Consider the following 21,992-nt stretch of genomic DNA (forward strand, 5'->3'; position numbering starts at 1 on the left):
TTACTGCCGAATACATGTAAATTTTACAAAAACACTCATTGAAAAACCTTCTTACTTCTCCAGATATTTGAAATTGCAAGCTAAACGTAAAATGCCCCAAATTAAGAGATTTTAAAAATCAAACAAAACTCATATGCCCATAATATTCCACTTTCTCCCAATTAAAAAAAAAGTTCCATGACTCTCATAATCTATTCCAACTAATTATATCTCTTCTGCATAATTTTTCTATGGATGCTAATTTACTTCTTCATTTCTCATTCATTCTTTAATCTACTCCAACAGGCTTGTGTCTACCACTCTCAAAATTGTATTTTAAAGTCATCTGAATTCTATAAATTGCAATTCCGATGAACCACTCTCAAACTTCATTTTAACTCATGTTTTTGAAGCATTCTATGTAGTTAAACACGTTTAAACTGTTTTTCTCCCTTCGTACTTCCTACATTATCATTTTCTCTCCTTTACTAACTCCTTCTTTCTAGTCGTCTTCTTCCTGAATGCTTATGGTTTGCCAACTTATTTGTTGAGTCTTAGGCCTTCTTGTTTTCCTGCCCTCCCTAACTGAGCACATCCATTGCCATAGTTTATCTATGTTGTTGATAATAAGATAAACATTTCCAGCCCATTTAGGCTGTTATGTACAACTCATTTAAATGTCTCACTGCAGAATTTTTTCAGTTTCAAAATGGCATCAAGAAAGCAAGTTGGTTCAATCCCCAGAACAGAAAACCAAAACCAAATGTACAGTGCCTAGATGACCACCAGAAATATCTGAGAGTCAAATTTGAAGAAGAGAGTTCCTGGGGCTACAGAAAAGTGAAACAACTCTGAACACAGGAAAGAAACGAGACTTCCATATCTGTGATGCCCTTCCCTCCAATCTGCCTGACATCTAGCAGGTGGAACAATTCCCCCCGACTCACAACTTCCACGCTGGAAAAAAAGTAAGACTGAAGTAGACAACCAGGTTCCCCATTGGGCTCCCTGACAGAAGTCTGTTCCCTGCCTAAATCCAAAGGAAGCACTGCAAGTGTCTGAAGAGGCAAATATTTCTGAGGACAGCCAGAGACAAAGGGGGATGATGGGACTACCACCCTCAGTCCTGAAAACTCTGCTCTTTAAATCAGATATGGAAGCAACCTCATTGCCCATCAGTGAAAGAATGGATAAAGAAAACGTGTCATATATACACAATAGACTATTATTCAGCCAAAAAATCATGTCATTTGCAGCAACATGGATGGAACTGTACATCACTACGTTAAGTCAAATAAGCCAAGTACAGACAGACAAATACTGCATGTTCTCACTAATAATTAGAAGTGTAAAAATTGTACTTAATGAAAACAGAGAATGGACTGGTGGTTACCACAGCCCAGGAAGAACCGGGGGAGAGAGGATGAAGAGGGGTTGATCAATCAATGATAACAAATACCATGATAAAAGAAATAAGACTTAGTATTCAAAAGAGCAGCAGGATTATTATAGTTAACAATAATGTATTATGCATTTCAATATAGCTAGATGAGAATAATTTGAATGTTCCTAGCATAAAGAAAAGATAAATATTTAACATGAAAGATATCCCAATTACCCTGAGTTGATATTTGTACATTATATGAATGTATAAACACATCTCATGTACTCTCAAAATATATACATTATCTATCAATAAAAAATAAATAAATAAATAAATAAATAAATAAATGCCTCACTACAATTTCACATTTAACATTCTCACAATGAAACTCATTTTTTCCTAGTTTTTCACTATCTTTTGCCATCATATCCTTGTTTTATCACACTTTCTCCTCTTACCTAACATTCAATCCTTCTGCGAACATTATTTTCCATGCCCTGAATTACCACATTAAATCATCTGCAAATATTACCTTAGAAACATATCCTCTTGTATGTCACTGCCTTTATTCTGTCCAGCATGACATGTCAACCAGTATGTGACAATGGATTAACTTGTTTCCTGTTTCCCTTCTTTCCTCTTATGAACCGCTGTCCTCTTTTCAAATTATATCACCTTCCACTCTCGGCATTTATGATCCTTTAATGTTTTCCCACTGCATGTAGAGCAAAACCCAAACTCTCAAGTATGGCATTTAATCTTGTGTGATCTTACCTTTCTTTTCAACTTTATCTCTTCCCTCAATCACCTTTACTCACTATGCTGCTGACACATCAGTATTCTCTTGCAAATGTCAAATATATCCAAATATATCCTGCCTAAAAGACTGCATATGATGATATTCCCTCTGCTGATGTACTTTATTTGTAGCCCTTTCATATTTGTTCAGGTTTCAGTCAAACTGCCATCTACTAAAAGAAGTCTTTCTCGACTACCCTAAGTTTAGACCTCCAGTTATCCCGTGTTTTATAAGTCATAGAAATTTCCAAGAGTTAATGTGATTTGTGTATGTTTGTATTTGTGTGCATGTGTATACTTCCCATATTGAAATATAAGGTCCTTGAAAGCAGGGACCATGTATGTATTACCATTTTGTTCTTAGCAAATAGCATAGATATGACACATAGTAAGTGCTTTAATAAATTTGGTTAAGAAAACTCACTCTCTAGTTTGTTCAAATACAACTTTTAAGTCAATGGTAGTTTTATTTTTTTTTAATAAACAAATATTTTGCATCATTAGTATACCTGAAAAGGAAGGGGTCTGACCTTTTGAACCTCTCGTATTAGTCCATCAATGGCCATGGAATTTTCCAGGGGTTGGCAGGTCACGTAACTGACCTAGTAGCTCCCAGACAATGGCAACTTTTAGAGAAGGGAGCAGTTGTGAGCTAATAGCAGCCAACAATCAGCACTGAGGGATGGGTACAATAGCTCAGTAATTAAATACAGGAAGATGATCTAAAGTGTCCATTACCTATACCTTTTCATTTAATGATTATTGCAATCATCTAGGAAGATTATTAACCATATTTTATGGTGATGAAAGTAAATGTAGAATGTTAAGTGATTAGTTCAAGAGAAAACTCCAGCAAAGGGTATTGCCTAGAATAGAGCTCAAGAATGTCACTTTAAAACCAGGACTCTTCTCCTTTGAATTGAATCCTTCTTTGTGTATACAAAGGGACTCAAACAGAAGAATGTCCAAGTTGGGAGAAAAAAAAAAACAACTGACTTAGTTGCCAATGTCATCTTTTTAAGCTAGGTAAGAAAATTGCCAGAAAGATTAAAATGCAAAAAACACTCACAACTCAGTTTTTAATAATGATTTTGCTCTGCTCATCATGAAGAAAATAACTATATTAATAATGGAGATAATAATAGTTATTATACTATTTGGTGTTTATTATATGCCTTTCTTTGAAATCTTTGAAAGCATTTTCATATTTAGTCCTCCCTTTGGCCTAATACTATTTCTATAAAATAGGAATGGGCCAAAAATGGAACAAGACAGAAACTGATTTAAAGAATCAATGACATAATTCACACTTTAGTTTTCAAATCACCGTTTATCTTAGTCTGTTTGGGTTATAAAAACAGTATCATAGGCTAGGTGGCTTATAAACAACAAAAATGTATTTTTCACAGTTCTGGAGGCTGAGAAGCACAAGATCAAGGCACTGGCATATTCGGTATTTGGTGAGGGCCTGCTTCCTTGTTCATAAATAGCTACGTTCTTGTATCCTCACAAGGCAGACGGGACAAGGAAGCATTCCGGAGCCTCTTTTATGAGGGCACTAATCCCATTCAGGAGAGTTAATTTCTTCATGAGCTAATTACCTCTTAAAGGCCCACCTCCAAATATCATCACACTGAGAATCTGGTTTCCATATATGAATTTCTGGGGAAATACATTCTGTCCACGACACCCTAATTTTTGAGGAAATACATTCTGTTCACAACACCCTAATACAATAAATATTTAATGAAAGCACTATCATATATTTTACCATAGCAAAGAAACATTCAGATACATTATAAATGACTAAGATATCAAGATATATTATCAAGCCAAGGTAACTCAAGAAGCAGAGATCTCTGACAATAAATGAAGAAACATCAATCTTTACAGGTAAGAAGTTGAAAATATAAAGAAAATGATTTTCAAACATGGAGTATGCTACAAAAATTTTATAATGTTGAAGGCCAAAATCTCAAAAATAGAACTATAAGTAGGAAATAATTTTATCATTAAGGAAATACTCAATAGCAAAGAATCAAAGAGCAAGCAATACTTACAATACTAGAAGGAGCATATCACTGTTTCAAAATATAGTTGAGGAGATATTGAAAAAAAAGAAGAATGATAAGAGGGCACTATGTAAAAAGTGCTAGTGTCTATTAAAGTTATGTACCACCAAAACCTACTCATCTGTCCCATTTTACATGAAAGGGAAATTTTATCTGCAAAGCATCCTGGTGAGAGACTTGCAGAAAAGGTAAGGTACTTAATTTAGCACAAGAAAAAAGAAGACAGAGGAAAAGGGAGCTGAGAGGAGTTAGATAAAATAACAATGGAAATTGCTAGAGTGTTTGTGCACTTTTCAGGAAAACTGGGTGGTTTTGACCTATAATAATGATCCTATATAAATATTTCACATGCTTCTACCAGGATTTCACTTATTTCTAAAAGGATTTTTGGAGAAACTCTAAATCGTAATTGAGAGCAAAACAAAGTCAGGGTGTTAAAAAGAAGGAATAGGATTTAAATCAACTTTAAGCTGGAGGCATCACGCTACCTGACTTCAAACTATACTACAAGGCTACAGTAACCAAAACAGCATGGTACTGGTACCAAAACAGAGATATAGACCAATGGAACAGAACAGAGTCCTCAGAAATAATACCACACATCTACAGCCATCTGATCTTTGACAAACCTGAGAGAAACAAGAAATGGGGAAAGGATTCCCTATTTAATAAATGGTGCTGGGAAAATTGGCTAGCCATAAGTAGAAAGCTGAAACTGGATCCTTTCCTTACTCCTTATACGAAAATTAATTCAAGATGGAGTAGAGACTTAAATGTTAGACCTAATACCATAAAAATCCTAGAGGAAAACCTAGGTAGTACCATTCAGGACATAGGCATGGGCAAAGACTTCATGTCTAAAACACCAAAAGCAACGGCAGCAAAAGCCAAAATTGACAAATGGGATCTCATTAAACTAAAGAGCTTCTGCACAGCAAAAGAAACTACCATCAGAGTGAACAGGCAACCTACAGAATGGGAGAAAATTTTTGCAATCTACTCATCTGACAAAGGGCTAATATCCAGAACCTACAAAGAACTCAAACAAATTTACAAGAAAAAAACAAACAACCCCATCAAAAAGTGGGCAAAGGATATGAACAGACAGTTCTCAAAAGAAGACATTCATACAGCCAACAGACACATGAAAAAATGCTCATCATCACTGGCCATCAGAGAAATGCAAATCAAAACCACAATGAGATACCATCTCACACCAGTTAGAATGGCGATCACTAAAAAGTCAGGAAACAACAGGTGCTGGAGAGGACGTAGAGAAATAGGAACATTTTTACACTGTTGGTGGGATTGTAAACTAGTTCAACCATTATGGAAAACAGTGTGGCGATTCCTCAACTATCTAGAACTAGATGTACCATATGACCCAGCCATCCCATTACTGGGGATATACCCAAAGGATTATAAATCATGCTGCTATAAAGACACATGCACACGTATGTTTATTGCGGCACTATTCACAATAGCAAAGACTTGGAATCAACTCAAATGTCCATCAGTGACAGACTGGATTAAGAAAATGTGGCACATATACACCATGGAATACTATGCAGCCATAAAAAAGGATGAGTTTGTGTCCTTTGTAGGGACATGGACGCAGCTGGAAACCATCATTCTTAGCAAACTATCACAAGAACACAAAACCAAACACCGCATGTTCTCACTCATAGGTGGGAACTGAACAATGAGATCACTTGGACTCGGGAAGGGGAACATCACACACCGGGGCCTATCATGGGGAGGGGGGAGGGGGGAGGGATTGCACTGGGAGTTATACCTGATGTAAATGACGAGTTGATGGGTGCTGACGAATTGATGGTTGCAGCACGCCAACATGGCACAAGTATACATATGTAACAAACCTGCACGTTATGCACATGTACCCTAGAACTCAAAGTATAATAATAATAATAATAATAATAATAAAAAATTATTCTTTGAAGTTTGGCAGAATATTCTGGAAGTATTGCATGCAAAAATATGGCTACCATTTCATTTCTTTTAAAAGAATTTTTACCACTTAAACAATATAATGATAAAGGAAGTTTTCAAACTGCTGTGTGAGGAACCTTAATTGCTCATAGGTCTCAGAAAAATTCCAAAGGAAGTACAAGAGGACCTCTCCGTCTAACTGATTTATGTATTGCAGTTCCATGAACAATTCAATCTAGAACACAGAAACAGTACTCTGTATGTGTATGTGTGTGTGTGCACATATTCATTTCAGTAGACTGCTTATGCTAATTTGAAAACAACTGGTATAGGCAATATGCTAAAAACAATACCTAAACCTGGGTGACGATAAGCAATCAGGTAAAGGAAAATCCAAAAAGCCATCTGTTCAGACACAACTGAATTCCCGATGTTTTAAAAAATAATTTATTGCTGGACGTGACTTTAAGCAAGGGATACAACCTTCAAAAGAACACATTCGCCATACAGAAATTGAAAGAGATTCATTAGATGAACAAACTGCTCACACTGGTGTTTTCATGGACAATAAAAAAATTATATATTAACTCTATAACACTGAAAACATTGAGGCTGTGATAATGTACAGCCATGGCACTGATAATTGCAGACTGTAAAACTCTCCTCAAGGAACAGAAGCAGAATTTAGTTTGCTCAGATCTGTTCACATTAACATCACATTGGAGGTCAGAAAGTACAAAATTCATCACTATGATCAAACTGTTTCTCATAGAAACATGAAACTTTAATCCAAAAATTACTATATTTTCATTTTTATCAGTTAGAATAATTTGATTATGTCAGTTGAGTAAAGAATGCTCAAATACAATCTTGCCAAGAAAGTTTTTTGTTCCGAAAACTCCCATGTTCCTAAAGTTATATTCCCAATTAGACTGTAGACTTAGAATGTATTTTATTATGTGACATAAATAGGCAGATTGTGGTCAGCAATAAGTTTAAAAAATAAATTAAACAGACTACTAAGGTAAACCCCTTCAAATCCAAAGTCTGAGGTTTCGTTGTTGTTGTTGTTGTTTTAGTTCAGAACAATTCTCAGAAAATATTGTTTGATTTCTAAAACCACAACGGCCTGATGTATTCTTTTCTATATCAAGCTTTCATTATTTGACAAAAGATGTATTATAATTTGGGGGGTGATTAGACAGAACAGCATTTTATAGTCTTGAACAATACAGCTTTAATTTGGGGCTCTTATCAAATACAGTGTCTACCTGAATCTCAATTTTATTTCCATAGAATGAACATTAATTTGTTCTTTGTCTCTCACTTTAGGAAGTAAGGATTCTTTTTTAAATCTGAGTTGACATTCCTCACCATCTTTTGTTCAGTTATTAGGTTAAGAATATGTGCAATTTTCTATAATGTTCAGCATTCTAATACTCTTATCAGCCAAACACCATCATATAGCTACCACTTTTTATGAGTACAACCAGAATGTTTTAATTTGTTTGTTTGCTCACTAGTGATCTTTAAAGAATTTGTTTTGACTCTACAAAGGACACAAACTCATCCTTTTTTATGGCTGCATAGTATTCCATGGTGTATATGTGCCACATTTTCTTAATCCAATCTGTCACTGATGGACATTTGGGTTGATTCCAAGTCTTTGCTATTGTGAATAGTGCTGCAATAAACATACGTGTGCATGTGTCTTTATAGCAGCATAATTTATAATCCTTTGGGTATATACCCAGTAATGGGATGGCTGGGTCATATGGTACATCTAGTTCTAGATCCTTGAGGAATCGCCATACTGTTTTCCATAATGGTTGAACTAGTTTACAATCCCACCAACAGTGTAAAAGTGTTCCTATTTCTCCACATCCTCTCCAGCACCTGTTGTTTCCTGACTTTTTAATGATCGCCATTCTAACTGGTGTGAGATGGTATCTCATTGTGGTTTTGATTTGCATTTCTCTGATGGCCAGTGATGATGAGCATTTTTTCATGTGTCTGTTGGCTGTATGAATGTCTTCTTTTGAGAACTGTCTGTTCATATCCTTTGCCCACTTTTTGATGGGGTTGTTTGTTTTTTTCTTGTAAATTTGTTTGAGTTCTTTGTAGGTTCTGGATATTAGCCCTTTGTCAGATGAGTAGATTGCAAAAATTTTCTCCCATTCTGTAGGTTGCCTGTTCACTCTGATGGTAGTTTCTTTTGCTGTGCAGAAGCTCTTTAGTTTAATGAGATCCCATTTGTCAATTTTGGCTTTTGCTGCCGTTGCTTTTGGTGTTTTAGACATGAAGTCTTTGCCCATGCCTATGTCCTGAATGGTACTACCTAGGTTTTCCTCTAGGATTTTTATGGTATTAGGTCTAACATTTAAGTCTCTACTCCATCTTGAATTAATTTTCGTATAAGGAGTAAGGAAAGGATCCAGTTTCAGCTTTCTACTTATGGCTAGCCAATTTTCCCAGCACCATTTATTAAATAGGGAATCCTTTCCCCATTTCTTGTTTCTCTCAGGTTTGTCAAAGATCAGATGGCTGTAGATGTGTGGTATTATTTCTGAGGACTCTGTTCTGTTCCATTGGTCTATATCTCTGTTTTGCTACCAGTACCATGCTGTTTTGGTTACTGTAGCCTTGTAGTATAGTTTGAAGTCAGGTAGCGTGATGCCTCCAGCTTTGTTCTTTTGACTTAGGATTGTCTTGGAGATGCGGGCTCTTTTTTGGTTCCATATGAACTTTAAAGCAGTTTTTTCCAATTCTGTGAAGAAACTCATTGGTAGCTTGATGGGGATGGCATTGAATCTATAAATTACCTTGGGCAGTATGGCCATTTTCACTATATTGATTCTTCCTATCCATGAGCATGGTATGTTCTTCCATTTGTTTGTGTCCTCTTTGATTTCACTGAGCAGTGGTTTGTAGTTCTCCTTGAAGAGGTCCTTTACATCCCTTGTCAGTTGGATTCCTAGGTATTTTATTCTCTTTGAAGCAATTATGAATGGAAGTTCATTCCTGATTGGGCTCTCTGTTTGTCTGTTACTGGTGTATAAGAATGCTTGTGATTTTTGCACATTAATTTTGTATCCTGAGACTTTGCTGAAGTTGCTTATCAGCTTAAGGAGATTTTGGGCTGAGACAATGGGATTTTCTAAATATACAATCATGTCATCTGCAAACAGGGACAATTTGACTTCTTCTTTTCCTAACTGAATACCCTTGATTTCTTTCTCTTGCCTGATTGCCCTAGCCAGAACTTCCAACACTATGTTGAATAGGAGTGGTGAGAGAGGGCATCCCTGTCTTGTGCCAGTTTTCAAAGGGAATTTTTCCAGTTTTTGCCCATTCAGTATGATATTGGCTGTGGGTTTGTCATAAATAGCTCTTATTATTTTGAGGTACGTTCCATCAATACCGAATTTATTGAGCGTTTTTAGCATGAAGGGCTGTTGAATTTTGTCAAAAGCCTTTTCTGCATCTATTGAGATAATCATGTGGTTCTTGTCTTTGGTTCTGTTTATATGCTGGATTATGTTTATTGATTTGCGAATGTTGAACCAGCCTTGCATCCCAGGGATGAAGCCCACTTGATCATGGTGGATAAGCTTTTTGATGTGTTGCTGAATCCGGTTTGCCAGTATTTTATTGAGGATTTTTGCATCGATGTTCATCAGGGATATTGGTCTAAAATTCTCTTTTTTTGTTGTGTCTCTGCCAGGCTTTGGTATCAGGATGATGTTGGCCTCATAAAATGAGTTAGGGAGGATTCCCTCTTTTTCTATTGATTGGAATAGTTTCAGAAGGAATGGTACCAACTCCTCCTTGTACCTCTGGTAGAATTCAGCTGTAAATCCATCTGGTCCTGGACTTTTTTTGGTTGGTAGGCTATTAATTATTGCCTCAATTTCATAGCCTGATATTGGTCTATTCAGGGATTCAACTTCTTCCTGGTTTAGTCTTGGAAGAGTGTAAGCGTCCAGGAAATTATCCATTTCTTCTAGATTTTCCAGTTTATTTGCGTAGAGGTGTTTATAGTATTCTCTGATGGTAGTTTGTATTTCTGTGGGGTCGGTGGTGATATCCCCTTTATCATTTTTAATTGCGTCGATTTGATTCTTCTCTCTTTTCTTCTTTATTAGTCTTGCTAGTGGTCTGTCAATTTTGTTGATCTTTTCAAAAAACCAACTCCTGGATTCATTGATTTTTTGGAGAGTTTTTTGTGTCTCTATCTCCTTCAGTTCTGCTTTGATCTTAGTTATTTCTTGCCTTCTGCTAGCTTTCGAATGTGTTTGCTCTTGCTTCTCTAGTTTGGATGCAGCTGGAAACCATCATTCTTAGCAAACTATCACAAGAACAGAAAACCAAACACCGCATGTTCTCACTCATAGGTGGGAACTGAACAATGAGATCACTTGGACTCAGAAAGGGGAACATCACACACCGGGGCCTATCATGGGGAGGGGGGCGGGGGGAGGGATTGCACTGGGAGTTATACCTGATGTAAATGACGAGTTGATGGGTGCAGCACACCAACATGGCACAAGTATACATATGTAACAAACCTGCACGTTATGCACATGTACCCTACAACTTAAAGTATAATAATAATAAATAAATTTAAAAAAAATTTGTTTTGAATATCTCTACTTGAATTTTCTCAAAGATCCATGATATATGTGGTGATAAATTCAGAGTGTTACCTTATTGCTTACTTGTGCTGACCGACTGACCAGCTTCTCACCTATATCACTAAAATTAGTTTGGAAATTTACCTAGGTTAAATTTTGTCTACATTATTTTCTACAAGATTTTTACAACTTAGAATAATTTGATTAACATCAGTGCATACTTAGAATGCTTTAACTACAATCATTGTGATTAAAAATGCAATTTCAATAAAGTGGTACACACAGTAAAGCTTAAATTGTTATACCCTAAGCCAACTCGTAACAACCTTTCCAAGAGTACCGAGTCTCCAGCAGCCTCCTCATAATACTCATTGCTCAGGATTCCCTGTATTCCTTGGTTGTGGTGCTGGTACACTTCTAAGAACTTCTTAACTTTTCTTCAAAGTTTCTCAGTCTCTCCTCCCCTGGATAACTTATATAATAAGGATGACCTCATAATTACGATCAGTCAGTATTCTTTAACTCTTTGAATTTAAATTGGCCAACTCATACTTTAGTATGTTAAATAATGCACATGTACTTTTCCTAAGAAATTACACACACACCCACACAACTTCATAGTTTATGGCGATGGAAAAGCTCTCATAATTTATCTCATCATAACAAACAGTATACATGATTCTTATGACATCATATTCATAGTTAATATAAATTTGTATTCTGCTTCTATTCTTCAATTTTAGTGATAATATTTCATCCACTAGATACGTTTCTAATTTATTCCTTGCATTTACAAACTCCTCATTAAAAAAAAATTTAGCAGGGTAATTTATGAGGTAATAATTATGCACCACACACATCTCTACACCCAAGTTCTAAGAAGTAGACAAGCTCACTAAAAAGATTATGCTAGATATTCTGGAAGGGGAAGAGAGGTTAGGAGAACTTTAGTGGCTACGGAAAAGGAGGAAAAAAGTTAGAGACTAAAGGGGTTACAGAAGTAGTGGGGATATAAGCCCTGCTCTGTGGCTCCAACACTGGATGATGGTAAGACATCAAAGGAATTGCTACCTGGAAAACCAAATAAGCTAGCTTCTAGGTACAGTGTACCTCATTCCCTCCAAAGATGGCCTTTCTCAGAGAGTGGTAGGAATATAGCAGATCTCTGAACGCTACAGGCTGGAATGGGGTCCAGTGTGAACTAATAGCAAATGATTTGACAAGTGTCCCTGATTCATAAGTATTAAGTGAGCCTTCAGCAACTTGGCACAATTTGGTGAAGTCAATAATAATAACTCAAGTTAAATTTCTACCTTCTCAGCAAATAGCTAAAAAAATAGATTCAACTGATTTGGAGAAAGGAAAGATATTTTTTGCACAGCTGAGTATCTGGACTAAGATTCAAAACTACTAAAATAACCCACTCAGAAAAGAAAGTCTTTTTGCATGTCACTTTATCCTTCTGGATCATTCTACTGACAATTTCATGACAGCAAAACTGGTATGTCAAAGGGTAAGGATATTTTTGATGAACCTGGAGATGCAGTACCAAATTGCTTATCCAAAAGTCTGACCAATTGATCCTGCTACCATCTTCATAGTAGATTTCAATACCAGTATTGTTAATGTTTTGGTTTGTTTTCATTGTATTTTTTAATCCATTGGTTAATAAAAACAGTGCCTTCATATTTTCTCTATTTACTTCAAAATTAAAAAGGTGAAACTATTGTTCTTGTTCTTTAAATGAACTTTGATGAGATATGATTGCTGCAAAATGCAGCCAATTTGATGAATGCACAATTTAATAAATTTTGATGAAACCACCATGATAACAGAGTTACAAAATATTACTATCACCCCCATGAATTTCTTTGCCTCTTTGCAAATCATCCGTCCCTACATACTCTGCTCCAGTTGACTACTGGTCTGCTTTCTCAGAATAGAATAGTTTACATTTTCTAAATATTTATGTATCATTCAGTATATATTATTTTGTGCTTCGGTATGTGTTTTTTTCTAGCTTTTGTCTTTCAGCATAATTCTTATTGAGAATTAGTATTTCTCTTACATAAATTATTTTAGGCCTTTTCCTCATTTAAATTCAAATAAATTTAAAAATGGTCTTTATTAAAATAAATTTATTAAAAACATCATGGGGGATTTAAACTTTTAAAAATTTTATGTAATTTATATGTAATTATATACTAATTTTTACTTTTATAACAATCTTACTAGAAGCTGTAATAAAAATGGAATTTAGAAAATAATTTTTACCAAATTACTCTGTTTATATCTAGATAACTCAGTATTTTAACAAAGAAAATAATATTTACTAACTTTTGTGTCTACATTTAAACAAAATGTGGAGTAGGCTATTCCATGCATATTAGAATTTTGTTATTTTGCAAGAAGTGTTAATGTTAATTCCAATTTTTATATACTTAAATCGACGTTCTAACTTTTGTTTTTATTTTATGAAATTCCAATATTTCATTTACTTCTTATTTATAAATGTTTGAAGCTGTTATATCCAAGGATTAATAGAAAAAGGAAGACATATATTAACTCTGAGGTGAATGTTCATCTTTAAGCAAAAAGGTTTGTTTAGACTTAAAAACATTTAACAGATCAAGAATTAAACAAAAATTATCAAATGACGTAATGTTTATATTTTACTATGATCCTTAATATAAATATTTTTAATGAGTTGCATTAATGAGAAATCATATTTCACTTATACCATTTTTAATTACAGCATCTTTTTTTAGGATCTTAAAATCAAATGTCTATAAATAGCATGTGAATAATGATTTTCCAGCTTTAATAAACTGGAAAATCATCACCATTAGTTTTTAAACTCTTTTAGAAATAATCTTTGATTGTGAAGATCATTGTACTTGTTCCTCAAAAATCAATTTTGCATTTTTTTCCTTGGAAAGAGAAAGAGAAAGGATATTCCACAGCTAACCACCATAGCAGATAATGTTTCTGAATGTTTTAAGTATCACAACTATAACTTCCCATTTTGATACCCAGAGTGATCTTACCACCTATTAAAGAAGATGAAAGAAAGGAAGACACTTTTATTGAGCTCCTATTATTACCAGTTCACTATATTCAATATTTAATCTATATTGTCTCACTTAATCCTCCCCAAACAGTTGTAAAGCAGAAATATTATCTTCATCTTGCAAATGGGGAAACTGTTATTTAAAGTGGTTAAATAAATTCTACAAATTCACCAGGGAAATTAAAGCAGCAATTTAGTTCTGCCCTCTATATAGCTAGTTACTAAATCAGTCTTTGGGTTTCTCCTTTCTATATAAACAAAACCAGTTTCTTCAGTCACTTCTAGATGGTCCAATCAAGTATTGTTAATCCTACCCTCCATATGCTTTTATTTTCCACTTGTGGAATTTCAAAATAAAACATCAAAATTCTTAAATGATGCCAAAGTTGTTTAAAATGCCAGACAGTAATGAAAGAAAATTTGGCCATTGACAGTTTTAAAGGGAATTCTAGACACACAATCCCACCTTGGGGACCAGGATACGGGAATTAAGAGTAAGTCTGAAAGAAGAAAATCTGTGTCCCGATTGCATATCATTCTTGATTAAAAGCTATTAGAAACAGAAACAGGTCATCAATAAGATAATTGACTCCAACCACCTAATAGTAGTTATGGCCACAAAGGGATGTTAATAAAAATAGACATTTTTTTTTTAAAGGGAGTATGCCTCTGGGAAAGAAACTATTTCCTCACAGTTACAAAAGGAGCTGAGACCATTATAAAGCATTAGAAGTTTGAGTTCGGGACATTAAACAAATTAAACAAGCAACTAGATTCACTTATTTGATTCAGACAGAGACTTCATTAACCTGTTAATGTTTATTCATGCCAATTCTTGGCAGACTAAAAATAGCTAAAATTCTACTGAGACTAGTATTCTTCAAGAAGAATCAACACAATCTATCGGAAAAAGTCGATTTTGTTTCCTTTTTCCCTTGGAGGTATTTCTTTCCTCGGAGGTGGTTTATCTTCCAGTGGCTACTCTTTTTTAACATTTTAATTTTAGGGTTACAGCTGCAGTTTTATTACAAAGGTAAACTTATGTCATGGGGGTTTGTTGTACAGATTATTTCATCACCCAGGTATTAAGCCTAGTACCCATTACTTGTGTTTCCTGATCCTCTCCCTCCTCTAACCCTCCACCCTCTGACAGGCCCCAGTGTGTGTTGTTCCCCTGTATGTGTCTATGTGTTCTCAAAATTTAGCTCTCACTTACAAGTAGGAACATGTGGTATTTAGTTTTCTGTTCCTGTGTTAGTTTGCTAAGGATAATGGCCTCCAGCTCCATCCAAATCCTTGCAAAGACCATAACTGCATTCCTTTTTATGGCTACTTAGTATTCTGTGGTGTACATGTACCACATTTTCTTTATCCAGTCTATCACTGACGGGCATTTAGATTGATTCCATGTCTTTGCTATTGTGAACAGTGCTGCAATGAACATACACATTCATGTGACTTTATAATAGAATGATTTACATTCCTTTGCGTATATAGCCAGTAATGGGATTACTGAGTTGAATGGTATTTCTGTCTTTAGGTCTTTGAAGAATCACCACGCTGTCTTCCACAATGGTTGAACTAATTTACACTCCCACCAGCAGTGTATAAGATTTCCTTTTTCTCCACAACCTTGCTAGCATCTGTTATTTTCGACTTTTTAATAGTAGCCATTCTGATTGGTGTTAGGTGGTATCTCCTTCTGATTTGCATTTCTCTAATTACTGGTAACGTTGATTTTTTTTTCATGTGAGTATTGGCCACATATATGTCTTCTTTTGAAAAGTGTCTATTCATGTCCTTTGCCTACTTTTTTACAGGGTTGTTTTCTTGTAAATTTCTTTAAGTTATTTACAGATGCTGGATATTAGACTTACAGCCAAGTCACAGACATTTGCCACTCACAACTGCCACACACAAAAAAGATGAAAATACTTAGGAATACAGCTAAGTAGAGAGGTGAAAGATTTCTACAAGGAGAACTACAAACCACTGCTCAAAGAAATCAGAGATGACACAAACATTCAATGCTCATGGATAGGAGGAATCAATTGATAAAATGGCCATATTGCCCAAAGCAATTTATAGATTCAATGCTATTCCCATTAAACTATCATTAACATTCTTCACAGAACTAGAAAAAATGATTCTAAAATTCATATGGAACCAAAAAAAGAGCCTGATTGGCCAAGGCAATCCGAAGCAAAAAGAACAAAGCTAGGGGCATCACACTATCCTACTTCAAACTATACTACAGTGCTCCAGTAACCAAAACAGCATGGTACTGGTTAAAAAACAAAAACAAAAACAAAAAAAAAACAGAAACAAAAAACGAAAACAAAAACAAAACAGACACATAGACCAACGGGACAAAATAGAGAACTCATTCATAAAACCACATACTTACAACTATCTGAACTTCAACAAACCTGATAAAAACAAGAAAAGCAACAAGGCAAGGATTTCCTATTCAATAAATGCTGCTGGGAGAACTGGCTAGCCATAGGCAGAAGACTGAAACTGGACCCCTACCTTACACCACATACAAAAATTAACTCAAGATGGATTAAAGATTTAAAAGTAGGTCAGGTGCGGTAGCTCAGACCTGTAATCCCAGCACTTTGGGAGGCTGAGGCGGGAAGATCACGAGGTCAGGGAGATCGAGATCATTCTGGCCAACATGGTGAAACCCCGTCTCTACTAAAAATACAAAGATTAGCTGGATGTGGTGGTGCACACCTGTAGTCCCAGCTACTCTGGAGGCTGAGGCAGAAAAATTGCTTGAACCTGGGAGGCGGAGGTTACAGTGAGAGGAGATATGGCACTGCACTCCAGCCTGGTGAAAGAGCGAGACTCCTACACACACAAAAAAGACTTAAATGTAAAACCCCAAACCATAAATACCATTCAGGATATAGGCATGGGCAAATTTTCATGAAGACATTGAAAGCAATTGCAACAAAAGCAAAAATTGAGATATAATTAATTTAAAGGGGTTCTGCACAAAAAAAGAAACTGTTAACAGAATGTACAGACAACCTACAGAATGGGAGAAAATTTTACTAACTATGCATCTGGAAAAAGACTAACATAAAATTCTTCTACCCAAAGTACTAATATCAGAGACTTTTTAAAATCAGCTCTTTCATTAATCCAACTCATTCTCTCTCTCTCCCTTTCTCTTCCTTTCTCTTTCCTAATAGTTTAAAATTACTTTTTATTAAAAAAATTTTGAAATGTTGCATCATAATGATGAGTGCTTACAAAGTGAGAGGTGCTATACTAAATCCTCTATGTACATTATCTCATTTAATCCTCACAAAAATCTTATGACATAGGTATTGCTTTCTCTCCTATATTGTAGTGGTTGAACAGCTTGCTCTGTGAGTGGCAAAACTGAGCTTAGAACTCAGTCAATCTGAAATCCAGAGCCTGCATGCCCCATCAATAAATTACATTGCCCCCTCTTTAAATTACATATACAGAGGCAGCATTTCCAATTAAGTCATAACTAACTTCTTACATGGGTTTATTATGATACAAAAGCTATTTTAATTTTTCAGGATTTTGGAAACCAGATAGTTTGTCACTAAATGGTAGTTTGTTTTTGTTTTGTTTTCCCATATTTTTTCAAATAATAAAATAAGAATCGAGAGTCACTTTAAATAATCTAACACTGAAATGGGAAGAAAAAATATGCAGGAAGTAATAAGAGAACAGCTTTGCAAATGTTAACTCTTTGCAGGAAGAAACTGTGACCAATATGTTCAATGCAATATCTTTAAATACAACACTTGGCTCATAGAAAATGTGAGTTAAATAAAACATGTAAACATGATTCTTGATTTCTTGATTTTGAAAACTGGGACATTTTCTTCTATGCTTTAGATTCTAAGTTTTAGCTGCTTGAAGAATAAAGTAAACAACAAATATCTCTGGTTCCTTTCATGCTTTATTCAAATTCTTCATGTTTGGGAATCTAAAGTGTTTAACTCTCTTTAGAATTTCTTTCAGATCAATTAGAAATAAAATGTCAGGTGTGTGCATTAATTATAAAGCTAAAAATTTACTTATTCATTACACTAGTGAGAGTCATAAAATGGCACGTTCTTTATATGAAATCACAGCAAGCTACAATAAAGACATACTAATCATACCTTACCACCTCTTCCCATGACTGAGATCAGTGTATTATTTGGGCATTATTGGTTTCAAATAAAAGTAAAAATTTAAACATATGAGAAATATTTATGTATTTTGCCATTTGAAAAAAAGATATAGTTGAGAAGTAAGACTATATTCCATTTACGCTCTACTCTTATACTAGGTCTCAATAGAGTAAGAACAGCAGATGAGAACATAGGGTATATTTACTTTTATTAGGACTTTAATGTGCAAGTTATTGTTCTAAAAGAATGAGAAATGAACTGACCACCAGATCATCTCATAACAATTCCTCTAAGTAAAAGGAAAAAAAAATACAGAAACAGAAACGGAGATTGTGAACTCTGAGGAATAAACCTTGACATTTTACTTTCCTGTGTAATGTACTTAAATGCAAAATATTGCTTCCATTAAAATGCATAAAAATCAATTTCAGAGTATGAAGTGTAAATGTTGCAGCAGATTCATTCTGCTAATCTTTCAGATGATTCTTTACTCAGGGTGATATTTGCCTTTATGTATAATTGAATTTTATAACTCCTCAGCAGAGAAAATGAGTTATTTCCTTATTGGAGGATTTTAATCTAAATGAATATAAATCAGAAATAGTTTTAAAAGAAACATTGTAAAATAGTAAAAAAAAAAAAAAAAAAAAAAAAAAAAAAAAAAAAAAAAAAAAACTAACATTTTACTTCTAAAGGTCATACACTATAAAGTTGAAAATGTATTTTCCCTGATAATAGATATTAGTCTTGTTTGCTAATATTATATCTAACATATCACTAAGTAAATATATATAGTAGCAAAATAAGAGCATGAAAAAAATTTAGAAGGCAAGTTATAAAGATAAAAATGAATAAGAATAAAGTATTTGAAATTGAAATAATATTCTGGTTAGGGACAATCTCTCATGAGAAATAATTTCAAATTTGAAAAAGAGATGTAAAGACAAAACAAAGGGCCAAGAGTGGTGGCTCACGCCTGTAATCCCAGTACTTTGGGAGGCCAAAGCAGGCGGATGACAAGGTCAGGAGATTGAGACCATCCTGACTAACTCAGTGAAACCCTGTCTCTACTAAAAATATAAAAAAATTAGCCAGGCATGGTGGCACGCACCTGTAGTCCTAGCTACCCAGGAGACTGAGGCAGGAGAAATGCTTGTAACCAGGAGGCAGAGCTTTCAGTGAGCCAAGATAGCGCCACTGCACTCCAGCCTGGGCGACAGGGTGAGACTCCATCTCGAAAAAAAACAACAACAAAAAAAGACAAAACGAAATTATAACGTAAATTAAAACACTTTAAATTATTCCATATAAAAACATTTTTAAATATTCAAAATAATTAGAAAATAAAACACTGTGAAAAGTATAAAACACTTCACTCTTACAACACAATTTAATCTCACAACACTTGAGACTATGAATGACCAACTACCAGTAAAATAAAAAGAGAAAAGAGAAAAGGTAAATCTTGTTTTCATATAAAATCTCCATTTTAGTTGAGATATTTACCATATTGCTTATTAGGCTGCAAAATGCGACAAAACTGAATGTCGAATGGGAATTTTCCCATAGCCTAACAATTTTAATAAAAGTCCAAGTTGAATTTAATTATTTCTAGAAATCTAAACTCCTAATTCCCAAAGTTTAACAACTGGGGCCGTCTAACTTAAGGACTATTTTACTGGGATTTGCCAGTTTCAATGGCCCCAGGCAACACAGTAAATTGAGCAACGAGAGAAAATGGCCTTTGGAGTAATGTGAAGTGAGGATTGGTCAAAAGAATCCCTCGTAAATTTGGGCTTGCCTACAATGTACCCTTCATTTATTAAATCAAATCTATTCTCTCTTCTAAACAGTTAGTGAGGCATTGGATCCACAGATACTTTATTGTTGCCCAGGCGTGAAAGCAATGACCAACAGAGAGATGGAGGTGCTAAGATAAGGAACTCTGGTAAGTAACTTGTTCTCCTATTTGACGAAGCAAGGATATGAAGTACTCTTAGACATCATGGATGCAAATAATGCTGCTGTGCTCAAGGTGGCCTGCTAATACTCATTCAGGCAGAAAACAAAGAAAAGGTATGCTAGGATCAGCCTTTGTTGGATTTTAATGAAGAATAAAGTGATTAAATAAGTGGATTTGAATCTTGGCCAGCTTCTTCAGTGACACAAGAAGTGGAAACCTCTCAGGTAATTCTCAAAAGAAAGTACATGGAGACCATTCAGAAGTACAGGTATTAGGAGCCCAATCACGCAGAGGACATCTGGAGTAAGTGTCAGCCTGAGAAGAAACAACAACCAAGGAAAAAAGACGGCAATCTGATTGAGTCAAGTAAGAAGATATTTACCCGCTCTTGTCACATCACAGATGGAGCTGGCATCTAGAAGTGGGAGTGAAAAGAGATGTCGTGAAGCCCACCCACAACCTAGTACTCTTAAAGCTATAAGAGCTGTCATCACAGATGGGAAATGTAGAAAAACCTTTGAGTATAATTTGAGATTGGCATTTTAAAATGAATAATGAAATAAACTAATAGCTCAAGTAACTGAAAGGTTATAGCATCTGTCCAAGAAATAGTCAAGGAAGATGCTACTTAGCGAGAAAAAGGGGAGAAGTTTCATTTTAATATAGCTGGGGAGATTACTGGAAAAAAATATGATAACCTATTTAAATAATGACATGTTGTAACTCCCCAGAACACCAATTGCTATATACAGTGGTATATTAATATAAGAATATTGTGTTCTGTTTTTTAGGATAACACCATGGATCATAAAGCTCAGGTGTCTACCTTTGAGAAATGACACATTCAGAAATAGTTATGCCCATAAACCAGTATTAGAAGAAAACATTTATTCAACAAATGTTTTCTCAATGCTTTATCATATGTGCCAAGCACAATTCTGGTTGTATATAGTAATTTCAGTGATGAGTGAACAGGGTCAGGCATGCCTGTAGAGTTACAATACACTGTGATTAAACAATAGTTGAGGGAGAACTCTCTGAGGAAATGATATTAGAAATAACACCTGAGTAATGAAAAGGCATTTACTATGTGATGAGCGGGAAGGGATAAGGCAAGGTAATACAGACTAAACTGTGTCCCCAAAATGCACGGGTTGAAACTCTAACCCCCAGTGTGATATATTTCAAGATAGGGCTTTTATAAAGGTTATTAACATTGAAAACAGTTATAAGGCTCAGGCCTGAAACCAATAGGATTGTTGTCCTGATGAGAAGAAGAGACATGACAAGTGCACAAGCACAAAGGAAAAACCATGTGATGAAACAGCAAGAATGTGGCCTTCTGCAAGTAAGGAAGAGCATCCTCACCAGAAACTAACCCTGCCATAACCCTGATCTTCGACTTCCCACCTCCAGAAATGTGAAAAAGTAAATTTGTGGCATTCTGCTAGGGCAGCCCTAGAAGACTCATACAGAAGGGGAGATACTTAAGACAGAGGAAGCAACAAATGCAAAGACCCTAAAGGAAGAAATTTCGAGAGTTCTAAACAATGAGTGATGTGAGTAACAGTGTAGTCACAGGAAGTGAGGCCAATGTTGGAGATGAAGGTGTAGCGGTAGGCAAAGGCTAGACCCTGGAAGGAGAAGAGGTCATCCTGAGCCACGACCCTGAGTTTGGATATTAGTTTAAAGATAAAATGAAGCAAAAGAAAAAGAAATGACCAGCTGCTCCTTGGAAAATGAATAATTAGGGCACAAATGTGGACTTGTTAGGCTATACAGTCCAAGTTTGGCCTATGAAATTAATAGTGATCAAGCGGACGGAACAGATTTTCAGTATATTTAAACTTGTTGATGAATTATGAGAAAGTAGTGTCACTTACCTGTTTGGCCACTCTGGCTGCAAGTCTTTTCATTCTAAGAGTAATATAGGAGCCACAATATTTAGATATCTATGCTGAATGTTTTTAATA

The 21,992-nt window shown here is 35.1% G+C and overlaps 1 protein-coding gene and 1 long non-coding RNA gene across 4 annotated transcripts in view; one reads left to right on the plus strand and one right to left on the minus strand.

Moving 5' to 3' along the window:
• The window catches only part of EPHA6 (EPH receptor A6), a 932,172-nt gene that overhangs the window by 712,912 nt on the left and 197,268 nt on the right, over positions 1–21,992 (minus strand). The window lies entirely within an intron of this gene.
• Positions 1–21,992, plus strand: part of LOC126947872 (uncharacterized) — a 71,074-nt gene that overhangs the window by 44,823 nt on the left and 4,259 nt on the right. Inside the window, exon 4 of the long non-coding RNA XR_007723233.1 lies at positions 19,910–20,004. This is a non-coding gene — a long non-coding RNA (uncharacterized LOC126947872). The remainder of the gene's footprint in view (positions 1–19,909; positions 20,005–21,992) is intronic.

The sequence above is a fragment of the Macaca thibetana genome, chromosome 2 (assembly GCF_024542745.1).
Source record: "Macaca thibetana thibetana isolate TM-01 chromosome 2, ASM2454274v1, whole genome shotgun sequence".
Taxonomy (NCBI): Eukaryota; Metazoa; Chordata; class Mammalia; order Primates; family Cercopithecidae; genus Macaca; species Macaca thibetana.